Source organism: Stegostoma tigrinum, chromosome 4, assembly GCF_030684315.1.
Source record: "Stegostoma tigrinum isolate sSteTig4 chromosome 4, sSteTig4.hap1, whole genome shotgun sequence".
In the NCBI taxonomy this organism is placed as follows: domain Eukaryota; kingdom Metazoa; phylum Chordata; class Chondrichthyes; order Orectolobiformes; family Stegostomatidae; genus Stegostoma; species Stegostoma tigrinum.
The window spans coordinates 53,876,475-53,904,094 of record NC_081357.1 but is presented as its reverse complement, the minus strand read 5'-3'; the positions used below and the strand labels follow the sequence as shown (position 1 = coordinate 53,904,094).

The window sequence follows — 27,620 nt, the reverse complement described above, 5'->3', positions numbered from 1 at the left end:
TTAGCCTTTGCAGAAAGAAAAACAGAGTAGAATTATGGAATTGTTTAAAATCTTATGGCATTTGCGGTTGACTCTGTACAAGTTCTGAATCAGCAATCACTTTGGATTGGGGTGTAGAAGTAATAGAAAAAAATTGGACACTTTGCTATTCCAGTATCCCATCTGGCCACAAATACAAGATTCAGAAGATGCAACAGGTAAGTATAAATCTGCTGCAAATATGTTTTGGGTAAACTTTGGAGAGAAATAGTATATCCCTCCACCATTTGGAACAAGTTCAGGAACTATTGAGAGAATGGTGAGGAATAGAGTTGGTCAGGATAGTGTTCTTTCTCAGTTTTGTTCTATTGTTGTTCAGAATTTTTGGACAAAGAATCAATGCTGAGACTGGCAAACAAATCTTTGTCTAGTGGCAGACTGGGTTTGGATGTTTTTTGAATAAATCCAATTTCCCTCCACGTTCCCAACCCAAAAACATTTTCCTCTGTCCTTTTTGCAGGTCAGGAATGCCAAAATTAAGGTCAGGATTCAACAAGCTGAAATTCTGAAATTTTTGCAAGCTCAACGCAGCGCTGGCCACAGTTGGAACCAACTGCACTTCTGCTTTTTCAGGACCCACACTTCCCTACCACTCTCACAGGTCTCCGACTTCCCCCTCACAGGCCTCAAAGTGGGTTCCAACAATCTAAAAGCTTCAAAATAAGGTCACAGTGGGAAAAAGTTTGGGAAGCACTGGCCTAGTGTGCAAAGTACAATCTCACCCCCAGTGAAGCCGGGCTCCCCATTTAAAGTTAATGAGATGAAAATCTGATTTTCCGTTGCACGCCATTTACATTTGATGATGTTCATTTTTGAATTCTTAGTAAAAACATGCCAGCTTAGAATAGAAATGAAAAAAGCAGAAAGCCTACTGTGGAGTCTGGAAATTTCTGGAAGGCTAAGTTTGAAGTTATTTTCACACCTTCAAGCATCACTACTGTGTGCTATGTTTATAATAGTAGCTGTGTTTTTAATGAAGGGGAGATCTTGTGGCACTGTGGAGGGTGTCTCTGCCTTTGATCCAGCAACTCTGAGTTCAAGTCCCACACATTGGGACCCGATTGCCATAGAAGGTGAGTCTGTGAACGCCCTGAACAGGCTGATTATCAACTTGCAAATCCTTTCATTAGGCCTATGGCAGGTGTTAAGAGTGACAGAGTCAGCCTAAAATATCTGCAGTACAAACGCCTCTAGAAAGGAGCTCATAAGCAGCTTTGTTCAAAGGGCTGAACTCTATATTTCTCCTTCATGATTCAAGGGACTATCAGGAAAGAAGAATGCATCGACTCATCATAAAGTTCTGCGATTTAAAGATAAATTGGTCCTTACATTAATCAGGAACAGAAACAAAGTTGCTGGAAAAGCTCAGCAGGTCTGGCAGCATCTGTGAAGAAAAGTCTGAGGAAGGGTCCCCGGACCTGAAACATCTCTGCTTTTTTAATCACAGGTGATGCCAGACTTGCTGAGCTTCTCCAGAAACTTTGTTCTTGTTCCTGACTTACAGCATCTGCAGATCTTTTGGTTTTTCTTACGTTAATCAGCCTTGTTTATTGGTTTACATGCATTATACCAAGTTCTCAATAGAAAACAAAATAACTATAATGTAAAATCAAGGGTTGCAAAATGTCCTGTCACCCTCTGCTGTCACCTTTGCTGCTGTGGGTTTTTTAATTGGTCTGGCTGATAAAAAAAATTGCTTTTGACACTTGTAAATAATCTAACCCTCACAATCTCATTTTGCAAACTGAAAACAAAATCTTCACTTGAAAACATTTTACCAGTCTGTTTTCTAGATTGACTGAAAAGCACTCTGTTTTGCATTTTAAATGAGTACGTTTGTCCATTCCTTCTTAGACAGCAGTCTATTGTTTGGATAGTTTTGGGCATTATAAATGCTTGGCTGAGTTTCAAGGGTGAATGTGCTCCGCAATAGTGAAGAATGAATGAGGGGGTTTCAAGTAGTTTCATTTAGACTCTATCGCCTTGATGTGGTTTCTGGTCTATTGAGACAAGCTACTAGGATAACAATTCTTGCTACTTATTTTCACATATCACAATGTATTTTTTTCTCGGTATCAATGCTAAGAAGGATATTATTATATGGTAGGATTTCATTTTCTCTGACAGGAAGTAAAATATTTTCTGTCAATTCTGTATTGAATCGGAGACCACGAATAGTGCATTCTGGGTGAGTGGATATGAAGACTACTTCAAAAGCAGATATGTCAGAGTATAAGTGGGAGTTTGAGATATCATAGAGTTTCATGGACAATTTGAGAAGTCATGAGCTGGCATTGGGGTTGCATCGGTGAAAAGGTTTAGGATGTTATAAATTTTTGTTGGGAGTTGGGATACTGTGAAGAACTAAGGCCTTCTAATTGTCCTGCTTCTGCACTCAAACTCCCGATGCACATCAGAGAGACTAGAGTGGGAGGCTTAAAGTGTGGCTATTGTCTCAGGAAGGGATGCCTCTGACAAACACAGACGTCCTCCCCTAAAGCTGATATACCCCTTTCTGCCTATCGGCAGCTCACACCATCAAGATTGCCAGTCTGTGCACCTTTCTTCCTGTACCCCTAATGGCCAAAATGAAAAAGTAGTGGTCAGAGCGGACGGAGGTGAATAGTTAATAGTCCAGTTGAAGTTCTCAATAGGCCCAAAAAGCAAACAGGATATCTATGTTTATCCATTCTTCATAACATGCATCACACGCTGGGAGAAGATGGGAAGGCAGTGGGATGGCCATCCATTTGATTTTCTTTGACACTTGCCTTCAACTATATAAAAGGGGTGTAGAGGTATGAGTATAAAATGCAGCAAATTTTATTTGCAAAAAATAAGACAGAAGACACCAAGCATTGTGCTATCTCTTGACCGTATAGAATTGAACAATTTGCATTAATATTCAGAACAATATTATGATCTTTGATCCTCTAATGATTTTCTATCAACCTTTGCACTAAGGAAAGCTCCAGCATCAACTTATGGCTACAGGCTCATTATTTGTTTAAAAAACTGATGCAAGTAGATTTTGAACAATAGAGAACATTAAAGTGAAATGGACACTCAAGCAGCTCAACATCACCCAGGATAAAGCAGTCCCCTAAACCAGCACCCACACAGAACACCTTTAACATTCATTTCCTTCATAGAGGCAGCCGTGTGTTACCAAAAAGTACTACAGAAAATCACTAAGTTCCTTCAAAGGCACTTTTCAAACCCATGACTGACAAGGGTAATAGGTACAGGGGAAAACCACCTCCAGGCATACACCAACCCGAATAGAAATGATGTTGTTATTTCTTCGCTGTCACTGGATAAAAATCCTGCAATGTTCCTCCGAATAGCAATAATGATATACTGGCAGCAGATGAACTGCAGATTCAAGAAATCAGCTAACCACCTCCTTCTCTAGTGCAAAAGGTGCAAATACTCCATTTTCGGTTTTAAAATATAAAACGTTAAAACATCTTGAAGTTGAGCGTGGGGGCTTTAACTAAACCCCCAAACAACATCACAGAAACCTTCTTGTTTATTTCACCACTATTTTAGTGAGAATGACTTAGTTGTTAAGTCTACTGACCAGCAATGAACAGACACATAAAGACTACAAAAATAGAGTACAAGATATTAAAAATACTATCATTCAGCAACACTCTCAATAAATCACAAAACAAGCAAAAAAACAGGATTATCCATTTCTTTGGATGCGTTCATGTTGAGCCAAAGTAATGCTGGGATCTGGTTGTGTGCAAATTGTCTACCATGTTTCTTCCATTATAACATAACAATACTTCAAAAGCTCTTCATTGGATTCAAGCCCATTGGAATGTCCTGAAGTCTCAAACATGCGAATGTTAGAGGCAAGTCTTCCTTTCTCATTGCATCAAATCACAGAATCAGAGGAGGCCCTTCCCCCATCAAGTCTGTGCTGCCACTACTATTTGTAGTACTATCGGAATTGCCTGTGGAATTCACTGCCACTGAGCGCAGTGGGGGCCGGGACGTTCAATGTCTTCAAGGCAGAGATTGATAATTTCTTGATCTTGCAAGGGATTAAGGGCTGTGGGGAAAGTGCGGCTAAGTGGAGTTGAAATGCCCATCAGCCATGATTAAATGGCGGAGTGGATTCGATGGGCTCAATGGCCTTACTTCCACTCCATATCTTATGTTCTTATGGTCTTATCTACACCAGTCCCACTTTCCCGTAGCTAGTCCATATCTTTATGCTCTATGTGGTATTTAAAAAAAGGAGCAAATTGTAAATTTAGAAAAATTACTGGAACTCTCACTCTAGATATTAAGAGTTTGACATGGCTTATTATTTGACACTTTCAATATTCCACTTTGATTATCTTGTTCTAACTTTTAATTTGCACAGTTTTTCAGCTCTGAAGTTGATACCTGACACAAAGGCATTTTTATTTGAAATTATTATGGTTGGACTCCAAACACACAGGGTTTGCAAGGATTAAAGATTAACATTACAATCTGGTGAGAGCCCTGCTTGTAGTGGTGGGTCATTATTACAGCAAGCTGCAGAGAGCCTGAAAAATCTATATGGGTTCACAGAAGCACCCTTCAGGAATTAACCTTTATCCCAGAAACTCTCACAATGTCATTATGCTTGAGCTGTTGGTGTGTTGAGTTTTTTTTTCTGTGCAAGTTTGGCTGAATTCCAGTATGCACCTTGTCCTTGAGGTATGATGATGCTGGCACAAGAGGATTAATGACTGTGGCATTATCACTCAAAGTATACTGATGAACAATCTTTGCATCTGCAAAATTCCACGGCCTAGTATATATTAGAAATGTTTAAGGAGTTGTTTTATTAATGCACACAACATTTTGCAATCTACTCTGTTTACACTATGTTTGAGGCACAGCGCTGTAACTGAGAATGCTCGAACATCATTTAGATTGATGATAAAAATGAGCCATTGTTATTTTAGTTTTATTGAGAATGGCTTAGTTGTTAAGCCTAGTGGCCAGCAAAGAACAGCAAAATAAAGACTAAGAAGATCAAATACCAGACATTAAAAGCACCATCCTTCAGCAATATTGAATCAATCGTGAAATAAACAAAAACAAATTGGATAATTTTGCTCCTCTTTGCATGCATTCTTAATGAGCCAAAATAGCATACATAATAGGAGGTGAATGGCTTCCGAATTATAGTCATGCATGCACTGAATGCCCCCTGGAAATATGCAAAACATCATGTCAATCATAACCATCCTGTTTTGATTCTAGCAAAGCATTCTGCAGCTCAGACTTCAGCTAACACCTGTCTTAACATTGAAGAGTAGAACTCAGATTCAGCAGCAGAAAGGGCCCTCGCCCATGCTGCTTGGAGGCTACTGGCTGGTTGTTCTTGTTAAATGATACATCCTCACCACAGCTCATTGTGATGTATGAGCTAGCTGATCTCTTAGTTCCCATAACGTACAGTTGTGAAGGTGACCATAGTGACAAACTTTTATGCATTTGACTACTTCCAGGTTTGAACTGGGCATATTTTTACCACCTCACAATTTTCCCAAGAACATGGAGATTCTATATTCAGTGAGAGTTTACTATCTCTTCCCACTTACAATGGGTCATGAAGCTTCACGAGACATTCAGACTTTTCAATGTTGCAGGATGATATTGCTTTGGGCATGAGTGACCGTAAGCAGAAAATTATGCAGTTTAATGTAAAGGCAGTTTTCAGTCCTTTTTGATTCTTCTTCAGAACTTGGGATTTGAAACACTGACTCTTGTAACTTTGCTCACAAATGCTGCAGACCTATTTTGTTTTTCTAGCTCTTTCTATCTAACTTTTATGGTTGGTCGGGGTAGAAGAAAATTAGAGGAGTATCTTAGATAAGGACGGCAGTTGACAATGGTGGGGAGCTACTTACAGGGTTTGTTTATTGGAACTGAAAGAAATAACTTTGCTCCTCCCAGCCCATGTGTAGTCCCGTTAAAAGCACTTATGTGAAAGCACTTACATTTCAAAACGGCCACAGTGTTTGTGCTCTGTGCCTCTATGCTCCCATTTATCTAGCAGCCACATTCTTCCTTTTTTTTGTTTCTTCATTTCTCTTTTATATCAAAGTTCCCCTTTTTTTCTTTTCTGCAGCTCAGGTGGAGGAAGCCGGTTACAAGGGCCTGTTGCAGTAATGGCAGTGTGGTGGATCCGGATGTCCATTCCTTTTGGCCATTGTGGCCATGGCTTTATTGAAGGTTTCATTGTCAATGGGTCTGGTCTGTTCCGCCTGGCAGCGGTGTGGCAGTTTCAGCAGCAACTATCATGGTGGCAGCCTGGTCCTTCTGGTTTGCTCCTCATGGCTATGGCGCTTTGGTGCAGCAACTGAAGTGGTGAAGTTTGACTGATGGTTTCCGTATTGGCGTCTGGTTGGGTCTGTTCTGCCCTGCTTGCTCTGGAAGTGATGTTGGGTCTTGGGTGTCGGCTTTGGTGGTGGCAGCGTGGTGGGTCTGGTCTGGAAATCCTTGTTTAGGCGGCTTGAGGGTGACTTCAGTGATGGCATCCCATGACCATTCCAGAAACCCAGAAGCCATGGAGGGAACAAATTATGAACTTTGTCCTAATTTCCTTCTCTAATTTCTGTAATTAAAATGGCAACGAATTGTGGCATCTTCTGTACATCTCACTGTATTTTCATAAATACAAGTGAAAATAAACTGCTATTCTATTATATTCTATTACCTGTCAAATGCTTCTAGGCTTGACTGTCTGTAATAAAACTGGAAGTGGGTGGGGTTGAATTGTGTAAATGATTCAGACGTTTTTAACATGGGGGTTAAAGCTACTCCACATTTAAACAATCTGAAACCATTCAAAGTAGAATGTTTTTTCCAGAAGTGTGCTAAAATCAATGGCTAAAAATACTAAAAATTCCACTTTTCCAACATGTACTTTACATCATTCAGTATTTTGGCAAGTATAGCTGAATCCGATGATAAAACTTAGTCAAAGAAGGGAATAATGCACTTCAGAAATGGCAAATATCATGGTCACTTTCTTCTGATCTCAGTTTACAAACCACCATGGGACTTGAACTATTAGTCTATTCATATAAATACTTATATTTAATGCTAGCTTAATACAACTGCAGATATGTTCTGTGTAGATTGAACAGAAAATAACTGCTCTTAAAGCAGTGGATCAACAATTAATGTCAGAGGAGAACCCATGATATAACAATCAGGCGTGGATTCTGAATAGAGTGAAGACTGATCAATTATATAGCTACTTCTTGCTCAGGATTTTACGATGATACATGGATTAATTATTACTTCAATTCAGCAAATCATTAATTAATATGAGAAAGAACATTGTCACGTACATCCCTATTATCAATAATAAATGATGTCTCAAGACACTGCCACAATATTCAATCATCCATTTCCAGGTATGAAGTTGACAAATGGATACTAGACAGTTTGCCAAGTTTGATTGAGAAAGTCAAGATGAATAAATTGAGCAATTGTATGTTGCCTTGAAGTAATGGAAGACCATCAGGGAATTTAGCTCATGGTAGCTCAGGGTTAGCACTGCTGCCTCATAGCGCCAGGGAACGGGTTTGATTCCACCCTCGGGCCACTGTCTGTGCAGAATTTGTACATTCTCCCTGTGTCTGTGTGGGTTTCCTCCTGGTGCTCTGGTTTCCTCCCACAGTCCAAAGGCGGATTGGTCATGCTAAATTGCCCATAGTGTTTAGGGATGTGTAGACTAGTTTGGTTATAGGGACATGGATCTGGGAGGGATGCTCTGAGGACCAGTGTGGACTTGTTGGACCAAAGGGCCTGTTTTCACACTGTAGGGATTCTATGATTCACATCTTCATTTTGTTTGCCAATGAATGAAATGTGTCACAGAAGACAAAAGAGGAACACCAAACTATTCAAAAGTGAGTTGATAAGAGATGATAAAAAGCTGAGAAGTTGCATATTTGCAGTTAACTACACTGCAAGCATGGTCATGGATGCAGTGTGTAAATCCTGTGAAAGTCATTGCATACATAGGATATACGGCATAAAAACACTGGGCCCAATTAATCCATCAAGACGTTTTTACTCCACTCAGCCTTTCTTCCCATCTATTTTCAGCTGCTAATTAAGAAGCAGCCACCATATTCTGGTGCAGGATGGCAGACTGTGCCTACAAGGTGTCAGCTCAATCAGAGGGGCTAGCAGCTAGGCAGTACCACCACTTGTAATGGTTTAAGCTGAAACTGCAAGGAATGGGTACCTGGAAGACAGGTCAGTGCGGTTAGAGGATGGTAGGACAAGGTAGGCATATTCTGGCAAACAAGAGAAGTGATGGATGGTTGCTGGTTACTAGTTTTGTTTTGACAGTAGTCAATGCCACTGGTTGCCCTTTCATTGATAAAGGGCTGTCTATAAATAGGGGCTCCACCAACACCCAGTTGAGAGCTGCCAGATTTCATCCTTTAATCGTCCCAAGTGATGGCAAGACCTCTGGTACAGACAAAATGCTCACAGAGAAGAGGATATCTGCAATGAATTCAAAAGATACGTGCTCAAGAAAAACATTCCTGTCAAGAAACTTGTTACGACTGGTGATACCCAGGACAAAGGCAAGCTTTGTTGCATTTTGCAGAATGATCTTGATTTCCTCTCTTTTGTCAATTACCACTGTATAATCCAGTGGCAAGGAATAGAGAGAAAAAGTGATAGACTTTTCTCATGTAATACAAGCTGTTAAGATTGTAAATACAATTTCATCAGGAGCCATTCTGCACCACTTTTTAAATCCTGACTCGATGAACTCGATGCTGCTTACAGTGAAATAATCCTCCATGCTGATGTGAGATGGTTAAATCGATGAAAGGTCCCGAAAAAATGTTTTCATCTGATGCCTGAAAATGTCACTTTTCTGAAATCAAGGAGTTAAGTCTGCAGTGACTTTCAGACAATGTGTGGTTCCTCAGCTTTAGGTTCCTCACAGACATAATGTCAACACTGAATGAGCTGAGCTGTGAACAGCAGGGAAAGGACGAAGACTGAGCATACACATGCTCAGTGCCGTTAATGCATTTAAACTGAAACTGGGTCTGTGGTCCTCCCAATTAAAACCAAACCCTGCAATATTTCCTGAGTCTGGAGGAAACAATAGAGAGAAAAAAAAGTCAAGGCATCGAAATATACTTCCATCCTGAAAACCCCTGTGCACACTTCCGGAAGTTAGCAGAGGAATTTAACATGTGATTTCAGGAATTAGATCTGATAGAAACAACTCCTCTATTTGTCTCAGATCCACTTCTTCAAGTAGTCATTGGGGGGTTGGCTACCAAATTGCATAAATTGTTTGATTTACAAAGCGTTGGAGTTAATATGGAGATAATTACTTTGCAAAATGATATTGAGCTGAAAGTCAGATGAATGGACGGTGATTTTTTTTGCGGGGACTCATAAATACAAACAATAAAAAATGCCCACTGCAATCATCCTGCATTTTTAAAGTGAAGGATCACTTTGGCTCCACTTTGGGAGATAGCATTCTCTCAAATGAAGATATTCAAAACCAATATCACAACCGCCTCACAGAGAGCCATCTGATGGACAGTACAAGGCCATCATCTCAAACTACAACCAGACTACATGACACAGGCAGACAATGTGCAGTTAACAGGTATTACACTGACACTTGGCAAGTAGAGGACAAAATGAATAATCATACATATTTGGTTTAAAATGTATTTCGCAATAAAAATAAACTTTATTCTATATTTTCTACAGGATAAGTCCTGGGTAGAAGTTAAATTCAAAAATGTGATGTTGTACTGAAAAAATTTGGAGACAGCTATCCTAGAAAAACAGTCGATAGTACTTGGCTTGCTTCTATGCATAACCTTACTAGGCACTGGAGTAACTTTCAGTAATTGGCGTATTTGTACTCCCAGATCCCTTTGTTCCTCTCTCCCACCTAAACTCACACCTTCCTAGTAATAATTGCTGTGTGCAAAGTGAGAAAGGATTTTTCCAGAGGTTAAAGACAGAACCTCAAAGCGATGAGAGCTTTGGTTTGAAAAAGCAGCACATTCTTTAATTAGCTTCATTGTGTGCAAGTACACATGCACATCTACGTGCAGAAAAATGTATACATCTTACAGCTGAAGATCATGGGTTTTCTTAAACGGTAAAGAAAATCTTACTAGAGATGCCACAGAGCTTGAACAGATCATGACCTTGCTTCAGATTCAGAGCAAAAGGTCATCAGAGCTTTGCTCACTCACATAGCAACCAGGGTAAACAGATAGTGAAGGAAACAAGAGGAACTAATGATAGGAGACAAGTCAATAGAACTAAGCCTTCTGGAACTTAAACTAATTCACACAATGGCTCCACCACTGAAACTTCACCAATTACCAAAGTGCACGCTCACTACGAGAATAATCTTCAAAGAATCAATTCTGTTTTCAATAAAGAAGTCCCGCCATAAAAATCTGTATTGTGTTTGGTCGAGACAGAGTAGCCGATTTAATTCCGTCTGTTCTTTTGTTCATGTTATTTCAACCCTACAAGTGGATTAACTCATATGATTTATCAGAGCAATTTCTATTTACTTTTACACTGAGCTGGTTTCTGAATCAAAGTTGGAAATCAGCACCTTACATTCCATCGTGCGGTCTGTTTCCTACACACTGCCATCAGCCTGCAATAAGACCCCATTACAGAGGCACAAAGTCTTTTCTGGCACCAGAGAAGAGCACTCACTCCAGAAACACTGCTCAATATCCCACTTTATATCTTATCAATCAGACCATTCATCGTCCAATACTTGAAATGCATACTAGTATTCCATTTTAAAGAGTAGGAACTCTTCCAGACCTGAAAGGTGATTGTCCTCTAGGGCTATACTGTCTGTTCACGTGTTTGTCTTATTTTAGAACTTTCACATGTTTGCGTCATATAACTAAGTTCAAATAATACAAAAAAATTCATTCACTTTGTCAATTAGTTATCGAAGGAAATGAATTCCTGAATCGTGATAAAACCGCTTGTCTCGTTTGGCCAATTTTTTTATCAGTTGGATCAACTGCCGTTTGGTTCAGCCATTACTTATCACTGACAGTGTTGCCATCCTTTTCATTTTGGTGATTTGATTACATTACGGTTGATATTTCATTGCTTTCATGTTAAAAAATAGTGCACTCATTGGAAAACAATATCTAGGGTGTTACGCCAAACAACAGTCTGCTGTAGACTTTTATTTATAAGGTATTCCCTCCCCAAAAGTTGGGGCAGCTACAGACATAAATCCAGTGCAATTTCAATTTAAAATTAGAAATTCAAAAGGTGAATGCACCATGATAGGTTTTTACGAAAATACACTAAAAACCATGCCTGAGAACGCTACATTCTCCTCAATCAACTTAGTACACCCTACTTGACAGTGAACCTATTACTGTGGTAATGGAATGCCACCTTCCTAACATCTGGTTTAACTGCTTTTCTCCTGAAAGCTACTGATTTAACTCTGGGAATGAAATGCTTTGAACAGAATACCAGTGTTTCTCCATAATTAAGCGTCTTGTAATGAAATTGCAGGAATGCTGATATTTGAAATAAGCTACTTCTGCCAATTAGATTTTAAAATGGATTGCTGATTAACAAGAAAAGCATGAAGCAAAAAACAACCACCCTCCTGTTTTTATTATGAAAAGAGAAATTCCTCCTTCATTTATTGAACAAACTAACCTGTAATAATCTGCTGGAAAACATACAAAAAAAGTAGTCAACAGTTAACCAGCCACATAAATAAGCCTTCTCTCATCTACCACCATTCTTTTTCTTTTCTTTTTATTTCTGTTTAACTTTGTGCAATTTAGTAATACATATTTCCACCCAAAATTGTTTTCCTTAACTTCACACAACTTAAAAATAATGCAAGCTAAATTAAACTGAGAAACCACCCCAGTCTCAGCTTAGACAAATTCAAGAATATTTATCGTGATATTCTGAAGGCATCGTTTTCTGTACTTATCTACTCATTCTTGTGGATTGTTACTGACTCAAAATTCCTGTATGTCTACTGTAGATTCTGCACCTTTGGTATCATACTTTAATACAGAAGTACAATTTTTTTTAATCAAACATAATGTGATTAGCAGTATAGTGTTCTGCATTTCTAACAGCGTCACATCCTCAGTTGTTAACTGCTTCAGGATGGAATTGAAAACATTTTTGGCCAGTAAATTCTCCTGGTGACTGGCTGAGCTGGAGGAAAATATTTGATGGGATTATTTAAAGCAATTTTTTTTCAAGAATTGTCAGGACGCAGAACAGAGGCTGAAGAATTCTGAAACCTGAAAATGGCTGGCATGCAATAGATCTGTCAAAATGCTATCTCCTGCTCACAGGATGTGGTATTTACTATTGAAGACAGCTAAACACTGGGTTAGAGACTGACAGACCAGACAATGGGAAATGTCACTCAGAATCGGAGGGTCTGCTTTGCACACGCTCTTGGAGCTTGAATGCTAGTTTGGACAGAATAATATGGCTGCATCCATGTCAGGCTTGGATTATTAGCAACGGAAATAGAAGTAGTGGATTAATTCTAGGAAAAATCACCAATGGATTGCACAGATATATTCCATCTGTGATTTTTTTAAACAGATGGTCATCGATAATAAAATAAAAATCACCATGTCAAAGCAGTCCGAAACAGTTACAAGATGATGCTTAAATGAGAGTAAAGGACCTAACCACTCAGTTGGAAATATGAAACAATTCCAAAATAAAGCAAATATCATAAAAAGAAAATTCAAGGACATAGGGGACCAAATTAATTGTATGTATGTCCCTGGACAAGATAATCACAACCTATCTCTCCCATGTCAGCACATCACTTCTGTACATCAATGTGCATGTAATGTATTCTTTTCTGTTTGTGATGGTTAAAATAGTCATAGAGTTTGTTAAATTAGTTTCAATAGCAATTGAGATTTTTAATTCACTATTTTATCGAAATAATAAGACTCTGATGGAAAATATAACCGATTCCTCAGAATTTCATTATCTCCAATGTTTGTTAAAATAATTGACTGTTTCTTTGCAATGAAGCAATTAATACAGCATCTTGAAAATCAGTAACAGCAACTTCCCTGGCTTCCAGGTCTCTATCCCAGACACCCACCAGTTATTTAGCCCAAAGATGAGCTTCATTCCCCATCTCCAACTCTTGTCTCTGTCTCTCACAAAGAGCTCCACCTCTATCATGCTCCGTCCTAATTGGTTTCCAGTAACTTAAATAAAATACAACATCCCCACGTCTCTTTACCATTGCCTTACCCTAGTTTGCAGCATTCCCCAAGTCTTTAGATCCTGAGTACAACCTGAACTCATTAGTCACTGATCTTGCTCAACTTCTTGCTCCCACTATTCGGTTAGTGGTGGCCATATATTTTGCTGTCATGTCCTTTGAAATCAGCCTGCAATGCAATCCAAAGTGGCACTTACACCATTCCCTTTAAGTTTACATTTGCTTTTCCTTCCTAATCCCTAGTTTTCATTTCTCATCCGCATGGCTTTCTGAGCAATGCCATGGATCAGAAATCTCTCCTGGACCAACTGACCAATGTGAGTTTCATTTTCTAATTGTTCATGGGATGTGTGCATTGCCGCCCAGGGGGGACCTTATTGCCCATCCACAAATGCTTCTGAGAATGTAGTGGTGAACTGCCTTCTTGAACCACAGTTTTTGTTAGGTACACCAATAGTGCTGTTAGGGATGGAGCTCCAACCTTGCCCAGAAACAGCGAAGGAACGGTGATATAGTTCCAAGTCAAAATGGAATTTGGCCTAGAGTGGAATGTGCAGATGGTTGTATTTCCCTGCACCTGCTATCCTTATCCATCTAGGCAGCAGTGACCACCAGTTTGGAACCTGAGATCAAAGGGGAGAGAATTTTTAAGAAAAGTTGCTGGCCTCAAGACAGCAAATTCCTAAAATTCACCCTAATGTAAGTTGAGTTAACCATATCCAGACAGGGAGCAGAAGTGAAATTTACATTTTGAATGAAATAGCAGGAATGTAATGCAGGTGTGGGTCAAAGCAGAGATCCTCACATTTAGACTGGGATTTTTCATTTTGTGGTTGAAGTGTGAGGTGGAAATCACCATGAACAAGTCACCTCCCCACAACTGACAATGAGAAAGCCTGCGGGTCTAGTGCCATTCAGGCACTGTAGCAGCCATCCGTCAGACTTGTTGATGAATTACTTGCCTAGTGTACCATTTTGGAAGGCAAAACTGCTGACTACACAGCAATATTGACAACCAGGAACAGTGGGAAGCTACGTGACCCCTTAGGGGAGCTCCTGGGATTGGAATAACAGGTAGAAGACAGAGGCTCATTGGCAAGGGTAGGATCTCATTTTTACACAAAGCTATGTTCACATCCATAACTTATGAAAACTTCTCTGCAGTATCAAGCCCGTGCAGTATTTGTGTCACACAATATCTGTGTCCCATATGAAGGGCAGAATGTAATGGGGCTTTTGGAATTGTATTGGAAGTGGGAAATAGAACTGAGAGGGAAATCAGTGTGCAAAATGCCGGTTGGCTTTTAGATGCCCTGGAATTCTCTCGGTCATAGGGAAGGGGGAGGTGGTCATTCATCCCTGAGGTCAATCGGTGACCTTCAGTGGTCAACCAGAGACCACCCAAGGGTTTCTTGCCATCACCGCTTGCGCTTTACCAGCAGCTGGGAGACTGGACATCACTTGGCCAGACCACACAGTAAAAATGGCTGCTCCCCTGCAATCTAAAGGGTCCTTTTTGATCAAGCACACTATGGCCCCATGTGCCATATTCATGGTGGCGGTGAAGTTCATTTTAAAGGGCACGCTTTCACTTTCTAATCTCCCCAGCCTGCTCTTTTGCATTTTGCAGAAATACTATTGCCAACTGGGATTTCTAACTTCACTCAGAGACCGCGGAACTGTTCGCACAGACCCTACTTCTGTGAGGAATCTATCACTTCCCAGTTTGACTTTTTTTCATTCTCATGCAAACAGTTTTCCTAGCGCCATCCATTATCTCTGAGGAGTGCTGCTCACTGTTTCTCTGTGCATGAGCTTTCTACCGTTGGACTGTCTGTCTGTGTCTACTTAAAGCAGGAATGTTCTGAAAATGGCAAAGACACTTCTGAAATGCTTTTCCTCCTTCGTTGAATGCAGATTTTTCCCGGCTCTATTACGTCGAGGTATTTATGCAATGAGCCCACCTTTGATTACCATGCAGTGCTTTGCTGTTCCAACCACTGGTGGCTTGTAGTTGAGGTAAACTATTACCACCAGTTCTCCTTTCTATGTTGCCTCTAAGGACCTACAGAATTAGTAATGGTGGAGGAGAAAACGTTACTGAGTTCTCATTCAGTAGAAGCATGCATCTTAACACAATATTTAGTTCATTGTAAGAAACCAGCAGCTACGAGTTAGGAATAATTACAAAGACTATCAAGGGCCTTCACTGGGACTTCATACGAGACTGCTTCTTCTCCATCTAGATTATATCATCAGATGGGGTGGAACTTAATGTAGGATTGTATTCATTAGAGTTTAGAAGGTTGAGGGAAGATCTAATAGAAACTTACAAGATAATGCATGGCTTAGAAAGGGTGGATGCTGGGAAGTTGTTTCCGTTAGGCGGGGAGACTAGGACCCGTGGGCACAGCCTTAGAATTAGAGGGGGTAAATTTAAAACGGAAACGTGGAGACATTTCTTCAGCCAGAGAGTGGTTGGCCTGTGGAATTCATTGCCACGGAGCGCAGTGAAGGCTGGGACGTTAGATGCCTTCAAGGCAGAGATTGATAAATTCTTGACTTCACAAGGAATCAAGGGCAACAGGGAGAGTGCAGGGAAGTGGAGTTGAAATGCCCATCAGCCATGATTTAAATGGCAGAGTGGACTCGATGGACCGACTGGCCTTATTTCCACTCCTATGTCGTATGGTCTTAATACAACTTCAACATTAACTCTTCTAGAGCCATAACACCAAATAACACTAACCAGTATGATGGGTGGTGCATTATAGGTGTCAATTGAATTTGTGAACACTTGGCTTCCAAACTGAAAATATTCCTTTATCTCCTCTGGGCAAAGATATATGCAGTTCCTGTGAATGAAGAGAGGTTGAGTAGATTAGGATTATTTTCATTAGAAAGACAGAGATTGAGGGGGACCTGATTGAGGTCTATAAAATCATGAAGGGTATAGACAGGCTGGATAGCAAAAAGCTTTTTCCAGAGTGGGGGACTCAATTACTAGGCGTCATGAATTCAAAATGAGAGGAGGAATGTTTAAGGGAGGTATGCATGGAAAGTTCTTTACACAGAGGGTGGTGGGTGCCTGGAACGCGTTGCCAGCGGAGGTGGTAGACGCAGACACGTTAGCGTCTTTTAAAATATATTTGGACAGGTACATGGATGAGCAGGGAGCAAATGGACACAGACCGTTAGAAAATAGATGACAGGTTAGACAGAGGATCATGATTGGCGCAGGCTTGGAGGGCCGAAGGGCCTGTTCCTGTGCTGTAGCTTTCTTTGTTCTTTGTTCTTTGATCTAATAGGAGCCTAATGGTAAGCTCTGCTCTACAGCTGGATTCCCCCTATGAAGAGTAAGATATAAATACCAAACTGGCCACACCACATTTTCAAGGAAGCTGCCAATGTAATGTTCAGCAGGTTATAAACACGCAGATGTCACTAGAAGTGTGCTCAGTTCTGTTTACCACAGTTGCAATAATAATGCCTTTACTCTAGTGTTATATTCTGATTGAGCTCACAGCGGAGACCGTCAGGGTGAGGTTGTCCAGCCTATGTAAAGGAATCAACAAAGGCGATGATAATCCTAGTTACAAAAGTTGTGATTTCAGAGTACTTTCAAAGCTCGAGAGGGAGCTGCAAAGATGGAAAAAGAACTCTAAGTTAGAGATAATAAAATGTGAGGCTGGATGAACACAGCAGGCCAAGCAGCATCTCAGGAGCACAAAAGTTGACGTTTCGGGCCTAGACCCTTCATCAGAGACGGGGATGGGGAGAGGGTTCTGGAATAAATAGGGAGAGAGGGGGAGGCGGACCGAAGATGGAGAGAAAAGAAGATAGGTGGAGAGGAGAGTATAGGTGGGGAGGTAGGGAGGGGATAGGTCAGTCCAGGGAAGACGGACAGGTCAAGGAGGTGGGATGAGGTTAGTAGGTAGATGGGGGTGCGGCTTGGGGTGGGAGGAAGGGATGGGTGAGAGGAAGAACAGGTTAGGGAGGCAGAGACAGGTTGGACTGGTTTTGGGATGCAGTGGGTGGAGGGGAAGAGCTGGGCTGGTTGTGTGGTGCAGTGGGGGGAGGAGATGAACTGGGCTGGTTTAGGGATGCGGTGGGGGAAGGGGAGATTTTGAAACTGGTGAAGTCCACATTGATGCCATTAGGCTGCAGGGTTCCCAGGCGGAATATGAGTTGCTGTTCCTGCAACCTTCGGGTGGCATCATTGTGGCACTGCAGGAGGCCCATGATGGACATGTCATCTAAAGAATGGGAGGGGGAGTGGAAATGGTTTGCGACTGGGAGATGCAGTTGTTCGTTGCGAACTGAGCGGAGGTGTTCTGCAAAGCGGTCCCCAAGCCTCCGCTTGGTTTCCCCAATGTAGAGGAAGCCACACCGGGTACAGTGGATGCAGTATACCACATTGGCAGATGTGCAGGTGAACCTCTGCTTAATGTGGAATGTCATCTTGGGGCCTGGGATAGGGGCGAGGGAGGAGGTGTGGGGGCAAGTGTAGCATTTCCTACGGTTGCAGGGGAAGGTGCTGGGTGTGGTGGGGTTGGAGGGCAACTCATATTCTGCCTGGGAACCCTGCAGCCTAATGGTATCAATGTGGACTTCACCAGTTTCAAAATCTCCCCTTCCCCCACTGCATCCCAAAAACAGCCCAGTTCGTCCCCTCCCCCCACTGCACCACACAACCAGCCCAGCTCTTCCCCTCCACCCACTGCATCCCAAAAAACAGTCCAACCTGTCTCTGCCTCCCTAACCTGTTCTTCCTCTCACCCATCCCTTCCTCCCACCCCAAGCCGCACCCCCATCTACCTACTAACCTCATCCCACCTCCTTGACCTGTCCGTCTTCCCTGGACTGACCTATCCCCTCCCTACCTCCCCACCTATACCCTCTCCACCTATCTTCTTTTCTCTCCATCTTCGGTCCGCCTCCTCCTCTCTCCCTATTTATTCCAGAACCCACACCCCATCCCCCTCTCTGATGAAGAGTCTAGGCTCGAAACGTCAGCTTTTGTGCTCCTGAGATGCTGCTTGGCCTGCTGTGTTCATCCAGCCTCACATTTTATTATCTTGGATTCTCCAGCATCTGCAGTTCCCACTATCTCTAAGTTAGAGAGTACACCGAAGAGATAGGAAATAATGTAGGATTGAGGCAATTGCTGGACAGATAGAAGTGAGTGTAGTTGGCAAACATGAGAAACACTCACCATCCTGACTGGGAAATATTTCACCATTTCTTCAGTGTCATTCGGTCAAAATCCTGAAATTCCTTCCTGAACAGCAGTGCACATGTTTCTACAGCATTTCAAGAAGGCAACTCACGAACATCTTGTCAAGAGCTATTTGGGATAGGCAAGAAATACTGGCCTAGCCAGCAACTGTCATATCTCGTGAGTTAATTTAGAAAAGGTCGAGCTCTATGAACAAAGTTAGAAGAATAATATATGTGAGGGAATGGTTGGCAATCCTAAACTCCCTGAAGTTGGCAATAATATCAAAGAATATCCTAAATTTTGTCAATAATAGGGTCTTTATCCTTTGACTTAAAGTAACTCCCTGCAGCCCTCCAACAGCAAAAAAATTAAAAGGCAACTCTGTAATACTCAGCTGTCCATGGTCGCATCATGCCAATCATACTATTCCAATCTTGATTTCGCAACATCAGCTGCAAATTAAAATGCTTATTTACAAAACACCCAGCTGTGACCTCCCATTGAAAACCACAGGAGTGCAAGAGGGCTACAAAGCTGCTGTCTATCCAAAGCTTATTGCACTAATTATTTTCAGTAGGACGCTGGATAAATTGACAGTAAGATCTCAATGTGTGAATTCCTGAGAGAAAATGTGGGTTGCATTTTAAACTACATAAAATATGCATACAGCAAAAATATACATTAAGGTCGTTCATTTAAATTGAAAACGGCAACACGTTGTAAGTTTGGAACTGTACAGAATAGGAGATCATTGTGCTTGTGTCAGTTTTTAAAAATATTTTCCCAATTAATTCCATTCCCAAACCACTGCATTTGTTTTCCTTTCCCATTACATATTGAATTTCCATTTCGAAGCTACATACAATTGCATCTGCTGCTGCCGCACACCCGGGCAATGCATTCCGGGTAACAACAGCTTACTGAGTACAATCATTTCTCTCAGCTACGCTCTGGTTCTTTAGCCACTATCTTAAAACTGTGTCCTCCTGTGACCGACCTTCCTGACTGTGGAAGCAATTTTAATTTCCTACACAAACCAGTATACTTCTTTTGGAATAGCTGAAGGTGCACGTTTAGATCAGTCAATCATTCAACTGAATGGCTGACAGACCTGATATCAGGATTCATACTCAACATTGCTCCTCTGTAACAACCACTTGAACTTGCAAAACCCAAAGCAAAATATCTACTGTGAACTGTAACTCCATGGTTAGGTGGGGCTTGCTGATCAATTCTGAGTATGCTAATTATGACAATACCATGGCTTTAGGGGATATCTTTTGCCCTGTTTTTTTGAAGAGAAGTTTTGAGCCATAGGTGCAGAGCTGTCTCTTCCAAGCTTGTAAGGCCTTTGTTTTCTTTTTGCACTTGGAACAACACAAGCAGCATGAATAGGTGGAGTCAGGCTCCCATAGATCTAGGGTTTTAGTTCGGCTTTCAGCTACTTTTGGTGTTTTGAAGTCAGTTGTGGAAGTTGCTACATCTTTCTGCCTTCTAAAGCTAAAAACTTGTGTTCTCCTTCTGCTGCCAGAATTTTCTCAGGGTGTTCTTTCCTCTCACATTGGAGAGACACTGCATGTAAGACAATCCACTTTACTGAATTTGTTTTTGCCAATGATGTGTACTTGGGATATTACTGTATGGAAAATTGTTGTTTATTATTTAAATAATTGATTATTTTGTTAAGTTTTCCAAAAGAGTTAAAACCATGTCAATTCTTCTGTCTTTTGTTTGTATTTTGACTATAGGGTAAGAATAAAGTATGTTTTGCTTAAAGCTGAATTACATCTGGAACACAGCCCCTTAAACTTGTCTTTGAAAATAAGTAAAAATCAGGTTCTAGGCTATCTCCTTAATATATTTGAAGGAGTCCGGTCTGGTCCATAACATAATAGCTGTAGAAATAATTAATTTAAGGTATCAATTGAACTCATCACATTGTTTGTTTACCCTTTATAAGTGGTGTATGCATTGATACACAGTGATCAAAGCTGTGTTTAATTTTATTTTTCTTCTGCGCAGATCTCCCAGGTTCTTGTGCAGCAATAACTTCCAAAACCAGAAGTCAATGCATCAGTCCAAACTGGTATGCTGAACACTGTACATGGAATACTGGGGTGTGCAGCTTAGAGGAAATGTGGTTAAGATCCATTCTCTGAATCAAACAGAATATGCTCAAACCCTACACTATTTTTAATTACTTGGAAACAAGGGGAGTCTATAGTTCCTGTTGTTTTTTTTTCATGGCAAAACCTTGGCTAATCAGAGTCAACTTGCCATTGAATCAACCTGCAGCACCCTCACATTCTCTCTTTTTGTGGTATAAATGATTGTGATTGTTTGAAATTTGACAATGCTGCATTCTCCAAGTGAGAGCAAGGCCAAAAGCCTTAGCGTGTCTTGGTTCAATCAATAAAAAAAATCCTTTGTCATGATAGGGTTTGAGATGTTGGACCCTGTGAACTTTCACTTGCTCTTTGGTTTCTTCTTACCAGTAGACTATTGTCAGTCAGACAGTCTTTGTTAGTTGCCACTGATGGAACATAAGTTTCAGCATTGTCCACTAGATGCAGTGTGTACTCTGCTGGATAAATTTGTCTTTAGATTGTCCAGCAGGAATCTTTAGTATAACATAGTAATGTCCAGTAACGTTATATGACTGAATTGATATGACTGTGCAGTTGTAGTAAAGAGTGAAAATGCTACTGAAACAGGGACAAGGCAGATCCAGGACAGACCAGTGAGCTGGGCAGAGGATTCGATCTCCCATTTAATCTCTCCTCATTACTCCATGAATGCATGGTGGCTCAGTGGTTAGCACACTACCTCGCAGTGCCAGGGACTTGGGTGCAATTCCACCATCAGGTAACTGTGTGGGTTTCCTCATGGGTGTTCCAAGTTCCTCCCACAGTCCAAAGATGTCAGGCTAGGTGGATTGGCCATTCTAAATTTTCCATAGTGTCCAGATGGTAGATTAGTCATGGCAAATGCTGGATTACAGAGATAGGGTCAGTGGTGGGTCTCAGTGGGATGCTATTTGGAGGGCCAGTGTGGCTTGATGGGAAAGTGTGGTCTACTTGCACACTATAGGGATTCTGTGATCTTTTTCTCTCTGTCCTCCTTTGTTATTCCTCTCCTTTTCTATGCATCGTAGCCCATCCCCAAAGCCCCATTTCTTTCCTTGCCCTGTCCCCTTCTAAACTTTCTAATTCCTTCACTTCCCTTCTTCCCTTCCCAACTGTGCTCCTCCAAGATTGACAAGTATATAATAACAGGCTTATAAGTGGAATTAAGAAAAGTATTTTAAGCTCACCCACATAATTGTCTAAATTAAATGTCATCTGTTGTCTCAACTCTAATGAGATGAATAAAATATTGACAGGATAGTATTTTATATCTTTTTTACAACAAGTGCCAGCATGTAGCTTTTCTGATATCACTCCTAACTTTGCTGCAGTATGACAGTGAATTCAGAAGCTGTTTATTCAAGGTTTTGTTCTACATAATGTCAATGAAATGGGTGATTTATGGGAGAGTAATATAATCATAGTACTTTAGAGTTAACCAACTTCTTCCATTCCCAGTCACAGCATTTTATGTAAAATGGGTAGAATGGCACGTATTTCAAGGATGAAGTTAGCTCATTAAAAACCACTTGACAACCCTTTCTCTTGTGGGTTTAGAAACCTGAAGTGATAGGTATCCACAAAATGGAAATAAATTGCAACTCTTTCTCCCCCAACTCGCAACTTTCAAAGCAAGACACTGAATAACTTCTAAAGAAGTACTGCAGTAAAAAGCCAACCCAATAATTGCATGAAGCATCTAAACAACATTGCACTAAAAACAAATAGTAGCTTACAGGTTGGTGATGAACAACTGTGGAATATAATCATTATCTTACAAGTGGGATGATCTAATAATTCACTGATATCAAGTTATGAGTAACTTAGCGTTGTGGGAGATTTAAGCAATAAAAGGTTTTGTATCAGTTTCCTCGTTGAATTATGAGCACTAAAATGGTGTTGTTATCTGGTTCTTGTAGAATATTTTTCCAGCTTGCTACCAAAAGCCTATCAAATGAATGTTAGGATTCTAATTAAAATATCCCTCAGCAGCTTAACCACATAACACTTTCATTTCATGTCTGTTACACAATAGGTACAAACAGCCCCACACTGGCTTTAGCCCAATTTTAAAAGAGCACCCACATTATACCAAAACACCATGCCTTATTAGCAAAGGTTAAACAGGTTGAGACTCCAATCATTGGAATTTAGAATTTTCAATCATAAATTGTGATCTCATTGAAATAAAGAACATTCTTGCAGGGCTCAACAGGGTAAATGCTGAGAAGATGTTTCCCCTTGTATGAGAGTCTAGGACCAAACACCACTGTTGCAGAATTAAGGGGCCCCAATTTAACACTGAGGTGAGGGGGAATTTCTTCTCTCAAAGGGCTGTAAGTCTTTGGAACTCCATGTCACAGAGAACAGTGGAGTGGAGTCTTTGTGATAGAGTCTTTGTGTACATTTAAGGCTGAGAAAGACTGATTCTTAAACAGTAGGGACATGGGGCAATGGCAGGAAAGTGGACGTGAGGAATGTTGGATCAGTCATGATCATTTTGAATGGTACAGCAAGTATGACGGGCTGAACAGCCTACTCCTGTTCCTATTTCTTATAGTCTTACCACCTTTATATCCTAAAGTAATCTCTTAAACAGCAATTTCCCTCACTTGTATCTGCAAACAATCCGAACATAAGTTACTTAGTATAGCTTCTCATTAATTCTCTGTGCAATAGTTTGATTGACAAACTGTTAATTCTAAATACACATTTATAGCGATGCGAATTGTCTCTTCAAGTATTAATTGAACAGGGGCAGCGATCACATTTGTTTAGCTTTTATACGTTGTGTTTTCAAAATAGCAGTCTACCTCACAATGGAATTAAAAATATTCATTTTGTATTATATTTTGAGATACCGAACAAATACTGTGACATTGTGAACTGCATTATTTGTTGCATTGATTGCTGTCCACGAAATATAATTTACAATGAAGCTGTTCAGTGGAATTCTGGGATGTTTGTTCATGTTTTGAGAATTACGATTCAGGATTCCATTCCTTTTTGCACGAAAATGAAAGCCTCAGTCATAACAGAACACATTCAGTATTTAAGCTCCGACACCCATCTTCATTTCAACTCATGCTACACTGAGCAACAGATGTTCCCTAGGCAACAAAACTGTCACTGACCTGAACTCACCAAAGCCAAACAACCATGATGCTTCCTTACTCACTTGCTGTGACATTAATGCAAGAGCTTTAGACATTCCCTGAAAAAAAGAGTTTAGAACATTTTTGCAAGGTTTTTGTAGGTCACCTGTTGACGTTATGAGGACAATGAAGAGTACCTTTGCAAGGTTTCACCTAAACTCACTGGCATCAGAACATAAAAAAGAATCATGATTTAATCGCCAGTATTCTTAGCTAATGTCAGATGGAAGGCAGTGAAAGTTTGAACAAGTGGTCTCATGATCACTTACTTTAAAGTGTATTTGATGGCACCCCTGTGAAGTACTGTGGGGCATTTTATGACATTAAGACACTACGTAAATGTAAGGTGATGTTGTTATATCAGGGACAATTAGAGAGTGATTTTGTGAATGAAAACAAGATGTGCCTTGCCTCTGATAGTCTGCTCATAATCTTACTGAAAAAGCCTCTTTGAGATGATCGAAGGGAGGTGCAACCGCCTCAACAACTGGTGAGCATCTTTTTTTAATCGTAAGTAGAAGTGAGAAACAAAAAGCTTAAAAAAAATTTCTAAAACAAATTAGTCCAATGGTTCTATGATGTGGCACTCTCAACGGAGACAGATACTTGCAGGAAGTGCAGCTTGTAAAATTAGGAGCATCTTGTCCGAAATTTTCCATCCATTATGGATGGGCCATGACAGACCAGGTGCTTGACATACATATCCCATGGTTCTTCTCAAATTACACACCCTCCCTCTCCATCCCCCAACCTTAATGAAATAATTTGAACATCACCTTGTTGGGTGTTGTGCCTGCTGCTTTCTGTTTAGATTCTGACTTATTCAAAGCATTAAAAAAATTCAAAGGCACAAGCCGTTTAATACCACTTTATCCAGCATTCAAAATCAGCAACTGCTTTATAACCTCAGCATCAGTGTAAAAGCATTAGTTTGTCACATTCCTTGTTTGTCCAATTTATATCCAAAGAGTCCTAAACCTCTTCCTCTACTTGTAATAAGTAAAGTCCATAATACTGCTTCAGAGTTGCAGAATTATTCCCTCGTTCCTGTTCACAATATGACAATGTCATTCTTCTGCACTAACATCACATGAACTGCTCACAACTTTCAATCAAAAAACTAGTAGCTTTTTATTTCACGTATGCCAATTCATTGCCCCATGGAACCACTTATGGTCAGACTCACTCAGTAATACTGTATCCACGTGTAGTTGGTTCAGTCCCACCTTCAGCTTCTGGTTCTATCTGCCTCTATCTGTTCTTTTCTGTTCATTTGCTTCTTTTCTTGCTTCTATCCTGCTAAGCTCCTCGTTTCTTTCTCTGCTCCCCTCCCTCTCTACTTTTTTTGATGTTGGTTTTCCTTTTTAATTCTTTCTTCCTTCTCCCTTTCACTCTTTTGTCAGGAACAAGCAGCAAGTCAACATAATTTGAGGGTGGTAAATAGAATGGGTTCAGATGAGGGTTGTGACAGTTTCAGGACAGTGTGCCTTTAAATGGATTTTCATCCCACCTCTAATTCTAGGGTTGACGAATGGGTGGCAGCAGTGTAGCAACAAGCTTTGAAGGAGGCAAAAGATAGGTACAGCAGTAAATGTTCAAAATAGGAGGGTTTTACGCCAACATGACAAGATAACAGATACTTTCCATTCTAATGATATAAATTTATAATGGGAAATTTAACCTTAAGCAAAGGCACAGGCAGGATTTTATAGATCTTGCATCTACATCGTGTTTTTCACAACTTCAATCTGCTTTGAAGTGTTTAAACATAACGTATTACACCTTATAATGCTAAAGAATAAGCAAATGGTCATAATTAAACCTCAAGTCCAGCTGATTTCTTTCAATCTCTGTCCTCTTACAATTTATAGCATTATCTAAGTTATAAGATTAAAGACTACCCGTTCTCAATTTAGCTCTCTAGCTCCCACTGCAAGGAAATTACATTTTTGATTGTACAGGTAAGAATTTCAACTTTGTTTGCACAATATCAATATAACTTCAATAGCATTCACTTTTCAGTAAGAATTACAATAATCAACAATAAATTGTTTGTGGGCGCCCTCATCAATTGACCTTTCAAAAAGCAACTACATCTATTAATTGTTTCTCAAGTTAAAAAAGATTACTCCTTCTGTGTCTTTCTTTTCTTCCCATCTTGACTTCTTATTTGGGAAATGTTACAGAGCTGCAAGAGCTGCGAACTGAAGCTGAGAGATTCATAGAGCAACACTTCAACCAAGAACCACAGGTAAGGAGGAAATGAGCTGCACGTGGCCCTTAGGCCATGTTGTAAGTACATTGTACTTTGCTACAGACCATGATTTAGAGGCTCCTGTCAATCCCCTGCTGCACTGCCACCCGCCTCTGCTGACTGTGTTATGTTCTAGCCCGAAGGAGTACCTTGATTTCACTCAATTTCTAAAAAAATACATCTCAGTTTTCATAAACATCGAGAAAAAAAAACCTCAGGACTGACTGGTGCCGCCTGGTCGTGTGCCTGTAACTGAATAAGTTGAAGCATCTGTTTATAACAGAGCTACCAAAGCCTTGGCAGTGCAGCCATAAGCTGAGTAACTTGTGTAGTTGAATTGTTACTTGCAATGAGCACGTCCAAATTAAGTCACTAAATAGTTTTAAATGCTCTCCTTACTGCTGTAATGCACGGATCTTTCAACTTTATGCAAAGGCCCCACAGGCTTTATTATGTTTTACCACGTACAATTCTACTTGTCCATGTAGTGGAACTTTATGGCTACTCAATCAGCAAAATTCCATTATGTAACAACATATTTATATGAAAACATTTTTCTTCAGAAGATTTCCAAAATGTAAAGTGTCCTCAAAAAGAAATAGTGGGCAAAATTCTCTCTGTAAACTTTCTGTATTATGGGCTGAGAACAGGTCCACAGTATTTTTCGCTGTACCAAATGCCACTAAGGCTCAGCTACAAAATCTTGTATTGTGTGGTACCTTTAACACATTATAACAGTGGAAGGCATTTCACAGGAATATGCACAAACAAAGTTTGATACCAGGCCGCACAGAGAGATGTAAGGATGGGCAGCCAAAGACACTGGACAAAGAGGTCTGTTTTAAAAAAGCATCTTAAAGGAGAGGCAACAAATTCAGGAAGATCATTCATGGATTAGCCACTTTCAAGATGCTTTATGTGTCCAGTGCAAATGGAGGCTTTCACAAGCACATTAATACCGCTGAAATGTAACTTTAAGCACAATTAGTTGTGTGTCTTCAATATACACACAATACTAATCGCAGATTAGGGATTTCTTGATTCCGCTCTGCTCCCAAAGTGTGACAGGGTAAGGATTGCATCCCCCAATTGTGTCCAGCCTTAATCCCATTCTAAATTCCAAAATTGTACCCATAAGCATATAAAGAACAGTCACCCACAGCTTATACTGAACCTTATGAAAATCTTCAGTGATGAGAAGAAATTTCCAAGCAACACCTTGCTGCTTCATTAGGGGAAAAGATATTCCAGTTTAAAAATCCTACTTATGTAGAAGGTGAGCAAACTGGCATTTGTGTTTCAGAAACAGTGATCAGGGATACAATTCCACATGCACACATTGCTGGTGAACCTGATACTGCTGCATTATAATAAGGTTGACTTAACATGAGGCGAATTATAATCTGAACTGATGGAAATTATGACAGGTGACCTCATCCCATTCCCATGCTTCCTCTCTGATGGAAACCTACCAAAATTTCAAAGTGAGCTAAAAGTGACCCTGCCAGAAACCAAATTACTCTAGCAG

General features: G+C 40.4%; 1 protein-coding gene across 6 annotated transcripts in view; it reads right to left on the bottom strand.

The window, feature by feature from the left end:
* epha7 (eph receptor A7) overlaps nucleotides 1–27,620 on the bottom strand; it is a 285,269-nt gene that overhangs the window by 177,199 nt on the left and 80,450 nt on the right. The window lies entirely within an intron of this gene.